Here is a 12,547-nt window from a genome sequence, read left to right on the forward strand (position 1 = left end):
TAAAGCAGTTTTGGTGAATTAGAAACAAAAAAAGTTTTTTTGAAAAAAGTATGGTGCTAAGTGTAAATAGCTTCATGTTTTCATCCAAATACTGTATTGCTTGTAGCTTCCACATGCTGCACCACACAACATTACTTTTATGTTGGTTGTTATTTGGGCTGCTGAAGGCATGATTTAAAGCAGTTTTGGTGAATTAGAAACAAAAAAAGTTTTTTTCCAAAAAAGTATGGTGCTAGGTGTAGATAGATTCATTATTTGAAAAGTAGATAGCTTCATGTTTTCATCCAAATACTGTATTGCGTGTAGCTTCCACATACTGCATCCCACAACATTACTTTTATGTTGGTTGTTATTTGGGCTGCTGAAGGCATGATTTAAAGCAGTTTTGGTGAATTAGAAATAAAAAAAGTTTTTTTTGCAAAAAAGTATGGTGCTAGGTGAAGATAGCTTCTTTATTTGAAAAGTAGATAGCTTCATGTTTTCATCCAAATACTGTATTGCTTGTAGCTTCCACATACTGCACCCCACAACATTACTTTTATGTTGGTTGTTATTTGGGCTGCTGAAGGCATGATTTAAAGCAGTTTTGGTGAATTAGAAACAAAAAAAGTTTTTTACAAAAAAGTATGGTGCTAGGTGTAGATAGCTTCATTATTTGAAAAGTAGATAGCTTCATGTTTTCATCCAAATACTGTATTGCTTGTAGCTTCCACATACTGCACCCCACAACATTACTTTTATGTTGGTTGTTATTTGGGCTGCTGAAGGCATGATTTAAAGCAGTTTTGGTGAATTAGAAACAAAAAAGTTTTTGTGCAAAAAAGTATGGTCCTAGGTGTAGATAGCTTCATGTTTTCATCCAAATACTGTATTGCTTGTAGCTTCCACATACTTTTCAAATAATTTTTATTACAGTTTTATAAAATACAAAACAAAAGTAAATGTAACTATAACATCAAACATATGAGACTGTCAAACAGTATCGCACATACAATATACAGTGTACAATAATAATTCAAAATGAAACCATAGAATTGGGAAAGAAGCGTGCAGAAATGTAAAATTAAAAAAATAATAATCTAAAGGAACAAAAAAGATAAACTAAAGTAAAAATTTATTTCTAATTTTCTCTTCCCAGGTGTCCCAAAAAAATAAAAGTTGTGTTTTAAAAGCTGAGGGTGGCCTAATGGACGATTCATAAGATTTATTCTCCAAGGTCATATACAAGATTTCTTTTACAGTCGGAACAACTCCTGTTTTCCAATACTTAGGGATAAGGATAGTAGTTGCAATCAGCAAATGACCTATGATGATCCTATCTATTTTAGGCAAATCAGACGGAAAATGTTTAAAAATACATAGTTCTGGACCAAGTATCTCAATCTCGCTATTCATAAGCTTAATTATTGGTAATAAAGAGTCCCACATAGGTTTAATTAATGGACAATCCCAAAAAATATGAAGGAGATTACCTGGGCCATTACAGCCTCTCCAACATTTAAAACTCGTAGTCATCTTCATGCGAAAAAGCCTTTCCGGGGTCAGGTACCTTCTGTATATTATCTTGAAATGATTTTCAAAATGTTGTGCGCATTGTGTTATGCCCCTTAGTCCCGAGAACACATCATTCCAGACAGCTAGATCATATGTTTTACCTAATTCCTCTTCCCAGGCCGATAAAAATTTAAGTTTTTCTGAAACCTTCGAGGAGAGGGAAGAGTAACACAATGAGATAGTACCTGTCAGGTCCGGGGCATTAATATAAACTGTCTCTATATCAGTCATAGCTAAATGAGACTGATCCACATCAAAATCAGATATATTAAATCGTTCTTGAATAATTTGAAGAATGAAGTCATAATCACATTGCCTGTCAGCATCTAAATTTTTTTTTTTTTTGTAATTTTGTAAATGATAGAGCCGAATTATTCTTAAAGAAATCATTAATAGAAAAAATATGTTTGCCATTCCAGTAATCTATATCTAGGTCTGGAAGAACATATCTCAAGGAACCAAGTGACATCGTCCTGGACCAAGTAATAGAACCTGGTAATTTATTAAATAATCTATCCCAAGAGAGTATAGCCAATTTAGTTGAGGGGTACATTTTTGTAAACCTGGGCCGATTAGAATGTGAAACCCATAAAACATCTTTTATACAAAAAGGTTTTAGTTTATTAATTTCCATAATAAGCCATCTAGGCCAATCACTGTCCAAATTAAATTTGAAAGCGCTAGAAGCATTCGATGCATAATAATACCGTATTTGCTCGATTATAAGACGACCCTGATTATAAGACGACCACCCAAAATCTGAATATTAACTTAGGAAAAAAAGAAAAAGCCTGAATATAAGACGACCCCAAAGGAAAAAAGTTTTACCAGTAAATGTTAATTCATGTAAACTATTTTTTTTAATAAAAGCTATGATTGAGAAAAATATTTTTTTTGTTTTTATTTCTTGTATTTTTCAACCTGTCTCCCAGTTACGCACATCTGCCCCCAGGCTTGCCACTCCAATATGGCACTGTGGCCCATGATATGCCTTTTAACCCTCTATATGCCACTGTGCCCCATGGTATGCCTTTTGACCCCCTATGTGCCACTCTGCCTCCAGAAATGCCTTATACCCCTATATCCCATTCTGGCATTTAGGGGGTTAAAATGCATATTATGGGGCAGAGTGGCATATAGGGAGGTATAAGGCATTTCAGGAGGCAGAGTGCTCTATTAAATGCCCCCTTAACGCCACTCCAGAAATGCCCTATGCCCCCATTTAACACACACACCCTATACCCCCATTTAACTAACACACACACACACACTCTCTCTCTCGCCCCCTTCCCCCTCTCTCACCCCTCTCTCCCCCCTCTCTCCCCTCTCTCCCCTCTCAGCCCTCTCTTACCGGTGCTTCCAGTCGGGGCAGCGGGTTGACGTCGCCTTCCGCTGCAGCCGCAAGGAGGTGGAGTTGGCAGCGGGGGCTTGTATGCGTCCGTCGCGTATACTTTCCCCGGCTGTCAGAGGTCAGAGATCAGAGTTCCCCGCACCCCCAATCCGAAATTGTCTCTAGAATTAGTCAAAGTGGTAAATTTGACTCTGCTAGGCTTCTTCCTCCAGATAAACTTTATGAGGGCAGAACGCACCGAATCAAAAAAAGAAATAGGCACACTTAAAGGTATGGCTCTTAAAAAATACAAAATCTTAGGGAGAATAACCATCTTAATGGAGTGTATTCTACCCAACCATGAAATCTCAAGATTGTCCCACCTCTCAAGATCCAGTAGCAAAGAGGGCCAAAAAGTCTTTAAATTGTAAGCATACATATGTTTTAAATTTTTACATAAATTAATGCCTAAATAGGAAATAAAGGTCTTCCTCCAGTCAAAGTCATACGATCTTTTAAGAGCAGTCAAATCATTCCTCTTTATATGGAATGGTAATGCCTGTGTTTTGCTATCATTAATTTTATAAAAGGACACTTCACGAAATTCTCTAAGAAGAGAAAATAAATGACCCATAGAAGTAGCTGGATCACTTAACGTAAGAATTACATCGTCTGCAAATAAACCCAATTTGTGAGTATCTCCATCTATTGTAACACCCTGAATATTACTATCAACTCTTAATGCTTCAGCCAAAGTTATTTTAGCAGAGGTTGGTTGCGTTTCCAGAGGGGAATCTTTAAGGTTATAAAGTGACTTATAATATGCAGCAAAAGAATTAGAAATGTCCCTAGGATGGAAAATTTTCTGGCCAGAATCATCCAATATATAAGGGCCTAACTTATTTGCTAAATTTAAATTATATAATTCTTTCTCCAAAGTTTTAACATTTGCAGACGATGGTTTCCTAATATAAGAATTTCTCTGAATAAAATGGCCTCTTAACACAGCCTTATGAGCATTCCAAATAGTAGAATATGGAATATCTTCAGTAATGTTTTCTTCAAAATATGAAGATAACGTTTTTTCAGCCAAGATTTTTTCATCTATGTTATTTAAAATGAAATCATTCAGTCTCCAATGTCTATAAGGGATATGTGGTATTGTTTCATGAATACCCAAAGTAATAGGAGCATGATCTGACCATTTAAAATCTAAAATTTCAGCTTTCTCAATAAAAGCTAACATATTTTCAGGCACTAGAAAGCGATCGATACGAGAGTACATATTGTGGCCAGCTGAGTAAAAAGTATAATCTCTTTCATTAGGATGTAGGAGACGCCACACATCATAGTAACATCTGGATTGCAACAATTTGGAGCACCTCTTTGCAGTGGACATATGAGAATTTGAATTGGGAGAGGAGTCCTCCCTTGAGACATCACTTTCAGGGTCCAATACGAAATTAGTATCACCACAAACAATCACTCTCCCCCTACATTCATCAAGAGCTGTTTGCATAAAGTTTTTCAAATATTGAAATTGGGAACTCGTTGGAAAATAAACATTGAAAATGGAATAATCTACGTTATTCACTTTACCCACCCATAACACATATCTACCGTCAGGATCAATAATAGTTGTCAAAGTCTTGATAGCCAATGATTTGTTAAAAAAAATAGAAGTTCCCCTAGCCTTTGAAGAAAACTTAGAATGAAATTGAATGGGATAATACCTTGCAAAAATGTGGGGATTAAAATCATTTTTAAAGTGGGACTCCTGTATGCACAAAACATCTACACGCTTCTCCCTAGCCTCCTTCAACAACAGCCTTCTTTTATGAAAAGAGCCCAATCCCTTAACATTAAAGGACATTATTTTCAATACCATTGATTATAAGGAACATCAAAAATGAACACAAGACTGTAAATGGCTAAAACACAAAATAAAGGGATTGGGCCTAACACATCAAATTTTAAAAACATGAAAGGGTATTGTAAAGGAGGTACAAGCACGCACAGCGAGAGAACCAAAAGAAACAAAATAAGAAGTATCACACAAGAGCGTCCATTGATTACAAATGGGTAGGGGAAAAACAACAAAACTAAAAAAGAAACGATTCCCTTTCTAATGGGGAACCAACTAAATTTGGAACAAATAAAATATATACCAAAGATAAAAAAAATAGCCCCAAAGAGAGGAGTAAAAAGAAATGAAAAATATACTCCTCTCCATTGATGGTAAAAAAAAGGCCTTACTGTTGGGGGGGTAACGAGAGAACAGTGAGGACAGGGATAATGTAATAATTAATAACGTTGCATAAAAACGAATGAAAAAAAATAAAAAATAAAAGAAATCTATTAAAGACCCACACATATAAGAAAAAAAATAGAGACAAAAGAAAACAAATAAAAATGGAAATAAATAAATAATAAAAAAAGAAACATTATCAACAAGTAGCCAGTTCGAATTAAGAAAGTTAAAAAAGATCTCAAAAATATATGGATAGTTTTAAAACAATAGCTGGGCGGTGTCCCTGTAGCAGTGTTTCTTAACAACATATCCATGCTCCTGCAGAGATACTGCAATGTTTATTTAACAAAGAAGTTCCGGTTGTTTACTCCTGAGAACAATAGAGGAATAGAGAAATTCCAGAGATTTGAAATAGGTGTGGCACGCCCAGTCAGCGCCATCAACTTGCAAAAAGAAAACAAAAAATAGAAAAACACGGAAAAAAAAACAATGTCTATAATGTATAGAGCACATATCAATAAATCAAACCTATTACTCCGCAATAATGGCTTCTTCATCCAATATAGCTGCAGCTTCTGCAATTTTGGTATGCATTTTGCGATCAAATCTTTGTCCCTTAGATTCGTGATGTCTTGGCGAAAATATTTGTAAAAAATCCTTTCCCACTTCCGGTGATGTTATAACATAGTTCTGACCATCATGCCTAAATAAAACTTTAACAGGGAATCCCCATCTGTATCGGATATTCAGAGCTTGTACTTCCCTTGTAAGAAATTGAAAATCTTTTCTTCGTGACATAGTGGAAGCAGAAAAATCTTGAAAAAATTTGAGGTTTGTATACTCCTCACAGAGATTAGCCACCGATGCCATCTTCTGCCGAAGTCCAACCGAGCTCCTAAGGAGGCTGTAAGGGACACTATAGCACGATTACATTTCTTCCATGTTAAGGATGAGTTCCTGACTGCTGTGAGAATGGGTATTCTCACAGCAGTCAGGAACTCATCCTTAACACGGAAGAAATTTAATAGTGCTATAGTGTCCCTTGCAGCCTCCTTAGGAGCTCGGTTGGACTTCGGCAGCCGATGGCATCGGTCAATCAAAATCTCTGGTTCAGCACGATTTTTCAGAACCGAACCAATAATTTTTTTAACATATGCACCTAGATCTTGATTTTGTATGGATTCAGGTATATTTCTGATCCGTATATTATTGCGCCTACTATGATCTTCCAAATCAGCAATTTTTAGTTTACTTAGCTTGAGTTGGTGTTCAAGCAGATCCACACGCTTTTCTAACTCTAAATGTGAGTTCCTCTGCAGACCAAGAGCCTGTTCAGTACGATCCACTCGAATGTCCAGTTTGTTTATATCCTTCTTAATAACGGAAATCTCTTTCATCAAATCATCACGAATCCCATTCCTGAGATGCGTAAGCAGCTTAATTAATCGAGGTTCCGTAACAGTCATACCTGATCTCTCAAACTCCTCACCCATCTTAGCCTGTTTCTTACGTGGGGATTCAGTGTCTTCAATCACAAGCTTTTCCACAGGTTTCGAGGCACCCGAAGTTTTGGTTGAAAACTTCTGCTTTTGCATCTTCCAATCAGTCCAATAGTAGTTCGATTCTGGAACGGGTCCACAGTTGAATGCTTTTTTTTAATGAAAAAAGCCCAAATCCTCACAGAGCTCTCGCACTATGCTGCCATCTTAATTCAAACTGGCTACTTGTTGATAATGTTTCTTTTTTATTATTTATTTCCATTTTTATTTGTTTTCTTTTGTTTCTATTTTTTTCTTATATGTGTGGGTCTTTAATAGATTTCTTTTATTTTTAATTTTTTTTTCATTCGTTTTTATGCAACGTTATTAATTATTACATTATCCCTGTCCTCACTGTTCTCTCGCTACCACCCCAACAGTAAGGCCTTTTTTTTTTTTACCATCAATGGAGAGGAGTATATTTTTAATTTCTTTTTACTCCTCTCTTTGGGCCTATTTTTTTATCTTTGGTATATATTTTATTTGTTCCAAATTTAGTTGGTTCCCCATTAGGAAGGGAATCATTTCTTTTTTAGTTTTGTTGTTTTTCCCCTACCCATTTGTAATCAATGGAAGCTCTTGTGTGATACTTCTTATTTTGTTTCTTTTGGTTCTCTCGCTGTGCGTGCTTGTACCTCCTTTACAATACCCTTTCATGTTTTTAAAATTTGATGTGTTAGGCCCAATCCCTTTATTTTGTGTTTTAGCCATTTACAGTCTTGTGTTCATTTTTGATGTTCCTTATAATCAATGGTATTGAAAATAATGTCCTTTAATGTTAAGGGATTAGGCTCTTTTCATAAAAGAAGGCTGTTGTTGAAGGAGGCTAGGGAGAAGCGTGTAGATGTTTTGTGCATACAGGAGTCCCACTTTAAAAATGATTTTAATCCCCACATTTTTGCTAGGTATTATCCCATTCAATTTCATTCTAAGTTTTCTTCAAAGGCTAGGGGAACTTCTATTTTTTTTAACAAATCATTGGCTATCAAGACTTTGACAACTATTATTGATCCTGACGGTAGATATGTGTTATGGGTGGGTAAAGTGAATAACGTAGATTATTCCATTTTCAATGTTTATTTTCCAACGAGTTCCCAATTTCAATATTTGAAAAACGTTATGCAAACAGCTCTTGATGAATGTAGGGGGAGAGTGATTGTTTGTGGTGATACTAATTTCGTATTGGACCCTGAAAGTGATGTCTCAAGGGAGGACTCCTCTCCCAATTCAAATTCTTATATGTCCACTGCAAAGAGGTGCTCCAAATTGTTGCAATCCAAATGTTACTATGATGTGTGGCGTCTCCTACATCCTAATGAAAGAGATTATACTTTTTACTCAGCTGGCCACAATATGTACTCTCGTATCGATCGCTTTCTAGTGCCTGAAAATATGTTAGCTTTCATTGAGAAAGCTGAAATTTTAGATTTTAAATGGTCAGATCATGCTCCTATTACTCTGGGTATTCATGAAACAATACCACATGTTCCTTATAGACCTTGGAGACTGAATGATTTCATTTTGAATAACATAGATGAAAAAATCTTGGCTGAAAAAACGTTATCTTCATATTTTGAAGAAAACATTACTGAAGATATTCCATATTCTACTATTTGGAATGCTCATAAGGCTGTGTTAAGAGGACATTTTATTCAGAGAAATTCTTATATTAGGAAAACATCATCTGCAAATGTTAAAACTTTGGAGAAAGAATTATATAATTTAAATTTAGCAAATAAGTTAGGCCCTCCTTTCTCTGTTTCAGCTTTAATTAAAGATGTGAAAACAAAATTGGATAAACTTAATTTGGAAAAGACTGCTAAAACTTTACGATCTTTAAAAATGTCATTTTACTCAAAGGGTAATAAAGCCTCTAATTTATTAGCGAATAAATTAAAACAAAAAAACTATACAATCTAGAATAGCTTATATATTGGATGATTCTGGCCAGAAAATTTTACATCCTAGGGACATTTCTAATTCTTTTGCTGCATATTATAAGTCACTTTATAACCTTAAAGATTCCCCTCTGGAAACGCAACCAACCTCTGCTAAAATAACTGAATTTTTGGATAAAACTAATCTCCCTAGAATCCCTGATTTTCATGTTGAATTTCTTGAGTCGGACATTTCTTTGGAGGAGGTGCTTCAAGCTATTAAAGATACTCCATCTGGTAAGGCACCGGGTCCTGATGGTTTTTCTGCTCTATACTATCACAAATTAAAAAATATCTTATTGCCACATTTAACGAAATTGTTTAACGAATATTGGAAAAATGGCTATATTCCTGATGAATCCCTTTGTGCCCAAATTTCTACTTTACCTAAACCCGGGAAGGAACCTGATAGGTGTTCCAATTTTAGGCCCATTTCTCTAATTAATAATGACACCAAATTATACTCGAAAATATTAGCTAATCGTATCTCAAATTTATTGCCTCTGCTTGTTCATAACGATCAAGTAGGTTTTATTCCCAGACGTCAAGCAGCAGACAATACGAGACGTTTTATTAATTTGATCTCATATATTCAAAAATCTAAACACCCCTCTTTATTTTTATCACTCGATGCTGAAAGGCATACTTTAGTTTATCTTTTTTGTTCCTTTAAATTATTATTTTTTTAATTTTACATTTCTGCACGCTTCTTCTTAATCTTTCATCCATATGTATTTTTTTATATGGCGAGATAACTTTGGTTAAAGCAGTGGCGTCGCTACAGGGGATATTCCTTGCCCCCCCTGTTGCCCCCCCGCCGAATTTGAAGCCACCCAGGACAGTCCCCTTGACTGCTAACGACGGCATGGTGCCGTCGCTAGCAGTCCCAGTCAGGTGCTAACGACGGCACCGTGGTGTCGCTAGCACTATCTTACCTTGATGGAGGTCTGTGGACCCCCATCACCACCTACCCCGGCGATCTGCCCCTCACATTGAAGGGCATCACCGGGCCCACCCGATCCGGCCGGTGACGGCACGCGCAATGACGCGATGACGTCACCGCGCAACTTTATTAATAACTGACAATTGTCAGTTAAAGCGGTATGGGGGCATGCTGCTTAGATGCCTGTATCTCAAGCATCTAAGCAGCTACAGACCCCCAAGATATACCATTGGAAAGGTAATCGCCTCACCTTTCCAACAGTATATAGATTGTAAAAATAATAAAACATATTAAGTTAAAAAAATAAAAATGTTACAAAATGGATTTAAACATAAAGTAGTTAAACTTTAAAAAAAAAAGTTTAAGTATTCTAGCTAAATGATCACTGTGGTAGCCAATGTTACCACAGGGATCATATAGCTATAAAAAGTCACATTCCCTTTTTAAAAATGGCCGATACTAATTTTTAATCCCATGATCCCTTTAATCATGGGGTTAAATTTAGCCAACGGTAGAGGGAGGCAATTTTTGAAATCCTGATGAACTGCAAAAATTATTAAAATCAGCCATTTAGCCTGTGCGGTATGTGAGTAACCATCTCATCCCTGGAGCGCCTTGCATTTTTACTGCAAAACTTATTTTTGCTTTAAAAGTGATTTTTTTCTCCCTTTACCATCATTTCTTTGGGATTGTAAGGGGAAAGAATGGTGTGTGCTTCTGTGAGTGAATGTATGGAAAGTATGGTGTGTGCTTCTGCGAGTGAATGGAGATATGAAAGGCGTGTGAATGATCAGTAATTAGTGTTGAAGCCTTGACGTGGCATTACTGCTCATGTAGGAAGTTAAATTATGGCACAAAAAGTACACATTTGCAAGAACTACACCCCTTGGCGCATCAAATGAGGGGCTGTATGTGTTTCTAGTACAAACTTGGAGTGTGCTAGACACAAATGAACATGTCGCTATGGATAGAAAAAACATATTTTCTAGCCAAAGCGACATATTCCATCATTATTTGTACACTCAACTTTTGTCCTAGAAATACATGTAGCCCCTCATTTGACGCTCCAAGGGGCGTAGTTTCTTAAAATGGATGAACTGTCTGAATGAGGGAGAGCATGAGTTAATGTGTGGATGAATTGTCTGAATGAGGGAGAGCATGAGTTAATGTGTTTGTGTGTATCATAGATGTATAATTGTGGAAGGGCAAATATGGCACTAGCAGTATGTTTGAGCCTTGGGGACCGAGATGGCACAGGCCGGGTGTATATGGGACAAAGATGGCAAATCTTATGTGTGTTATCTGGGTGCTGGCCAGGTTCTATGTGGACAGTGTGGACGCCAGGGCTGGCTTTGGGGTGTGCATCCTGTGATCTATGCCTGTAATTTAGGGGGTTAAAAATATACCTTTAATACTGTGTTTTTATGTGAATTCCAATTGATCTTTACCTGCAAAGCTGGGTTTCTGTGTTATTCTGTAGATCCGTATCTGCTATGCTATGTTTCCATACATTATTTATTTATACCTGCAAATACAGGGTTTGTATGTCTTGTTCAGTTGGGGACTAATATTAATATATATCGGCAACTGGGGCTAATATTAATATATATGGGCTGCAGGGGTTAATATATATATATATATATATATATATATCAGCAGCAGGATCTAATATTAGGCCCTGAAATCATTTAGTGCAAAAGTTAAGGTATTGTGTTGTTTAAAGGATTTCAAGGATTAGGATCAAGTATCATTCCATAGCACATTACTTTTGACAATATATATATATATATATATATATATATATATGTGTGTGTGTTTTTTCAGTAATATGATTTAATGGTGGAAATTATTAATGCCCCCCCAGTTTGACTGTGGTATCTTGTGTGCCCCCCCTATATATTGTTTCTAGAGTCGCCACTGGGTTAAAGTGAAGACAGAGACTTCCGGATTGAAGATTTTAATAATTTACATTTCCATTTTACCCCCCTGTTTTTTTCCTCCTTGTTTTTTTTTTCTCTTTCGAGTGATAATTGTTGTAACTACTATTTCCCAATTCTATGGTTTCAATTTGAATTATTATTGTACACTGTATATTGTATGTGCGATACTGTTTGACAGTCTCGTATGTTTGATGTTATAGTTTACTTTTGTTTTGTATTTTATAAAACTGTAATAAAAATTATTTGAAAAGTATGTGGAAGCTACAAGCAATACAGTATTTGGATGAAAACATGAAGCTATCTACACCTAGGACCATACTTTTTGCAAAAAAACTATTTTTGTTTCTGATTCACCAAAACTGCTTTAAATCATGCCTTCAGCAGCCCATACAACAACCAACATGAAAGTAATGTTGTGGGATGCAGTATGTGGAAGCTACAAGCAATACAGTATTTGGATGAAAACATGAAGCTATCTAAACTTAGGACCATACTTTTTTGCAAAAAAACTTTTTTTGTTTCTAATTCACCAAAACAGCTTTAAATCATGCCTTCAGCAGCCCATACAACAACCAATATGAAAGTAATGTTGTGGGATGCAGTATGTGGAAGCTACAAGCAATACAGTATTTGGATGAAAACATGAAGCTATCTACACCTAGGACCATACTTTTTTGCACAAAAACTTTTTTTGTTTCTAATTCACCAAAACTGCTTTAAATCATGCCTTCAGCAGCCCATACAACAACCAACATGAAAGTAATGTTGTGGGATGCAGTACAAGCAATACAGTATTTGGATGAAAACATAAAGCTATCTACACCTAGGGCCAAACCTTTTAACAAAAAACTTCTTTTGTTTCTAATTCACCAAAACTGCTTTAACCCCTTCAGGACCGGGATTTTTAAGCTAGGGTGTCGCTAAAGGACCGGAGCCGTTTTTGTGTTTTTGCCATGTCTTTCTTCAACTGTAATTTTTCTCTTATCAAGTGGTGCACCCACACAAATCATATATTGTTTTTTTCAGCACAAGTAGGGCTTTCATTTGAAACCAT

Source organism: Spea bombifrons, chromosome 8 (genome assembly GCF_027358695.1).
Source record: "Spea bombifrons isolate aSpeBom1 chromosome 8, aSpeBom1.2.pri, whole genome shotgun sequence".
NCBI classification, from domain to species: domain Eukaryota; kingdom Metazoa; phylum Chordata; class Amphibia; order Anura; family Pelobatidae; genus Spea; species Spea bombifrons.